Source organism: Hippoglossus stenolepis, chromosome 1 (assembly GCF_022539355.2).
Source record: "Hippoglossus stenolepis isolate QCI-W04-F060 chromosome 1, HSTE1.2, whole genome shotgun sequence".
In the NCBI taxonomy this organism is placed as follows: Eukaryota; Metazoa; Chordata; class Actinopteri; order Pleuronectiformes; family Pleuronectidae; genus Hippoglossus; species Hippoglossus stenolepis.
Window position 1 is genome coordinate 24,043,914 of NC_061483.1, and position 4,597 is coordinate 24,048,510.

General features: G+C 40.3%; 1 protein-coding gene across 4 annotated transcripts in view; it reads right to left on the bottom strand.

Annotated features, from left to right (window-relative positions):
* Positions 1–4,462, bottom strand: part of adcy7 (adenylate cyclase 7) — a 59,966-nt gene extending 55,504 nt beyond the window's left edge. For 3 of the 4 annotated variants that reach the window (XM_035155115.2, XM_035155030.2, XM_035154860.2), the window contains exon 1: positions 4,334–4,462. The gene's annotated coding sequence lies outside the window, so the exon portion shown is untranslated. Of the gene's footprint in view, positions 1–3,951; positions 4,216–4,333 lie in introns of those variants that run through there. The other variant, XM_035154942.2, reaches the window with a different exon arrangement.
* Between the last annotated feature and the right edge of the window lie 135 nt (positions 4,463–4,597).

Genomic DNA, 4,597 nt, shown 5'->3' on the forward strand with positions numbered 1-4,597 from the left:
TCAACACTTTGATATAGGGTAAGTGGCATACAGCTGTTACAGCATCAGAATGGTATATCGGCTGATACGCAAAGTCCAGGGATTGGGAAGGGAAAATGGTATTGGAACATCTGTACTAAATATAAAATATTCTGGAGAAAAAAAAAAATTACAAATTCTCATAGAAAACCCCTGAATGTACAGACTTCACTTTGGAATCACTGCTTTGTGCTGCCTACACCGTCAGCTTAGGCTGCATGACGGAGGGAAAAAAGAGAAACACAAAACAACTCTGACCACTGGTTATTAAGAGACTGGTCACAAAACAACGATGAGGATAGTCGACTCTGTCATCACTGCAAACAGCCCCAGTGCTATTCATGGCTTTTATGTTTTGGTGAGCATGTGCTTGTGACCGTGCTGCCCAGCCTGCAACAGACGTAGTGTAAAAGCAATCTATTAACATGCACAATCACAACACGCTTCCCATCTTCTCAGAATGAGATACATCACAGCGTCACAATGGATAATTGCACACTGATGGCAAATGCCAATGTATGTGTCATAATTTAGATTACAGCTTTTTTCTATGAGAGGACCCAGGCACCGCAGCAGTGCAGATCCATGACCAGGAATTTAACCCCTGCCCACTCTGGTGCCACTTATGTCATCTTATATGCCGATAATACTCAAACAAACCAACTCCATACCTCAAGATCGATGCCCTCTTTCCCCTCTCACTTGATTTTTAACCCGATGCATTTCTCGCTCAAAAACAATTGTGACTTAACTGTTTTGCTATGCTCACTATCTAATGTCATGTGGCTTTAATATCCTACGCTTGCTAGATAATAAGAATGATGGGTCGCTGTCGTCATCACAGAAACCAGCCACTGCTAAACCCTATAAGCCACCTCCATTTACTAAAGTAGAATTGGAAAACGGATTAATGATGTAATCGTCCAAATGACACAAACCCCACACACAAGCCGTGTCCGTCATCCCTATGCAGATGGTGACGCTATGTATGCTCTATATGATCAGAAACATGAGGCCAAATGCATCTGCATGCCCGGAGTTACAGTACCAGGAATGCAATTAACATCCCATCACAGGGTTTCCACAATTTTGTATACTCCCATTGTTTGATAACATAAAACAAGGAATTCAGTTTACAGTGCAAGCAGCCGTCGCTATTGAGCTTCAGCTAACAGCTTTAATCAGCAGAACTGCACTCACATGTATTTCTGGTGGAAGAACATAGTGCGATATGTTGTCACATGATGTTTGTACAGCTACACAATCTCTGTTTGACTCAGAAGTTTCTTTCATTCAGTGTTTGAGCAACACGATGATGCCAGGAAAAATCCACTTTAGGAAAAGTTACGGCCGAGGAACTGCGCTGAAGAACGAGGGCTGAGTTTGAACGAGGGATACTCATATTACAATTGATAATATTTACACGGTTGCCTGGCAGAATATTTGAAATATTCATTCGAGCAAAAAAGTGGATTCAGCCGAAGAGAAAATACCGCGTTGTGGTATCATGACGTGTATATAAGCAGTTTAACTGATGTATTCGCCCAATTAAAAAATAGAATTACAGCCACGAATACATTGGCCTCTGTCAACCAATCACATGGCAGGAAATATAGTCACAATCTCCCCCTCAGAGTTATGGTGTAGAATAATGGCCAGAAACATGGCTTTATAGAACATTAGGATGTCACAGTGATTCTGACCATTGGCCATTTGGGTATAAAATGTCATAAGTTCAACATTTTATCCAATAAGACATTTTTCTGAAAATTTGTTACATTTAGCGTATAAATTATTGACTCCAGGCCAAAAATGTTATAAAACCCCCAAATTTTGTTCGGCTTTTATGTAGTGTTCTATAATGTTGTAGTTTTATTTCTATTCATTATTTATCTTATTCTATTTTGTTAGACTGAAATTTGAGTGTTGATTATGTATATTCAATTATCATAACTTTCTATTATTGGTGTCTTTTCTATTATCGATTGTTCTGGTAACCATTTATCTCTGAATCCATGTGTTTTTATCTCATTTTTAATTCGATTTTAACATCCGATGTTTTGTCAATCACCTTTAAAGCACTTTGAATCGGATTGGAATTGTTTGAAAGGTGCTATATAAATAATGTTGTAATGGGACGGATGGATGGACAGACGAACAACCCCAAACATGATGCCTCCAGCCACAGGTGTCACTGCAAGGAATCATAAAAGCCATAGTTGCGGTAGCTGAATACTTGATTGTATATAAAGCCAATGTATAGTTGTATAGTCTGCTCCTTCAGTGATGTGTTAGGTGGACATCTACATCCACAGTGGTCACATCAGCTGGCCTGCAGCATTACACACACGCAAAGTGGTGCATACTGCTGGGTTAACAAAAACAATGGTAGTTTGACAGTGACTCCACACGCCCATGTTCACCATTTAGAAAACAGTTTTGTCGTCAACTGCACAAAAACAAAGTCAGTCCTAAATTGACTCACCTCTGAGCAGCCACTGCGATGCACTGACTTAAACAACGAACAGTATCTCAACCAACTCTTCATCAGAGAGTAGTTTCTATGAAAACTGTCGACAGTATAAGGTCTGTGAGTTATCCAGAATCTTTTTTTCACAACCACAAACCCCATCAAAAACATTCATTTAAAAAAAAAATCTCATGGCAAAGCTCCACAGTAAAATGCAGCAGTACAACAAACAGCTCCGTGCTATTAATTGTCAGTAATTAAAACAGCAGGGATGTCTGCATCTTTTTCAATGACATGTTCAAGGCCATACTGTGTACGATTGGTTTAGGTCAAATACTGATTTCAAAAATCCTTCTTTATTGAAAACCATCTGTGACGCAGGGAGTGAAGGACAGACCAGTAATGTAACAGCCACATCTTTTATAATCCAAAAAGCGAGTTCTCTTGTTCCAATATGAATACAATCTGTTTTTTATTATGTGGACCTTTTACAAAGAGACTCAAATCACTAATGACTCTGAAATGACAGGTTAGAGTCACTGTTAAGCTCATGAGCTTTATGTTCTATGAGGAAATATAAAGGGAGACTATTCCAGGCAGGATCTTAGACAGCACGGCTGCACTTTTACATACTTAAATAAAAGGCTTTACTTCCCTGAAAATATTTTGGGGTTGGCCGTATTTGGAAGAACACGAAGTCACTGACAACTGACAACAGACAACACAAGATGACATGGCAGACGTGTGCAGGTTTCATTGCTGTGTCTGTGTACAGACACATCCCCGAGGAAATTATCAGTATTCAAAAATAATAATAATCTCAGAAAAGACGCAAAAGACAATGGAAGTCCATTTTGTTAAGACATATCTTGAAAGTCGTAATGAGAAACTTTCACATAAGAACGACTTCCCAAATCAAAATAATGACTTACTATCTCAAAATATTGTCTTACAGAAAAATCGACATAGTATCTCAAAATAATGACCCAAAATAACGATTACAATCTTAAAATAAATCTCAAAAATAATGAGTTATTGTCTCAAAATAATGACCTAACTCAAAAAGAATGGCTAGCTTGAAATAACGATTTATTAAGATAAAATATTAACTGACTAACATAAAATAATGAGTTACTAACTCAAAATAATGATTTAGTATAACAAAATAATGACCAACTCAAAATGACTTAGTAGCTTAATATAATGACTTGGTGTCTTAAAAAAGATGACGTACTAAATCAAAAACGATGACTCTATCTCATAATTGTGTCTTTTTAATCTCATATTTTGGATTTAGCACAAATCTTGTTTTCTTCAACTTGTCAGTGTCACGGGCGCTGCTCCCCTCTGTGTTTTCAAGCAGGCACGGGAAGAAGAGGGCACATGAGGCAGTGGCCACCCGGGCTGGTTCACACATGGTGATTAAACAGGAGGGAAACAAAGAGGGACTTGAGCTCACATACCTGCCGCCTGCACTGTCCGCTGAGACTCGAACGTGTTCGTAGAGCCTGTTAGCTTTAGCTCCTGAAGTCCAACCACACACACACCGAGCTCAACGCAACACCAGGAGTGAGGATGGTGAGAGCAGGGGAAACACCAACACACACACACACACACACAAACAAGTTGAACTGTTCCTCCAGTTTCAAAAACCTTTTGAATGAAACTCAACCAGAACAACAAAAAAAATCGAATCTCAGCGAGTTCTTTCCGGCGAACAAAACAAGGGTTTTGACCGTTTTTTGGGGGGCTCTCAACTAACCTCTCTTTAAAATCAGTTTCAGCTCCTTCCGGCTTCCACACCTGGTCGCTATCGGAATATGAAATGAACTTTCAGTGTCTTACCTGCTGGGGCGGGTCACATCCCGCGGACAGATCTACGGGAGCAGCTGGAGGTGGAGGTGCGGGGTGGAGGAGAGCGTGCTGCGGTCCCCGCGCTCCTGCTGCTGCTGCTACTGCTGCGCGGAGCGAGCACGCCACACCTCCATCTGTCACACGTGGACGCGCACGTTACCGATACACTACCAGCCCAGTGGTTGTACTTTATGAAAATCACCACACTATGATACAACAACTCAAAGCAGAAAGAATGGTGCCTGCACGCGTGGA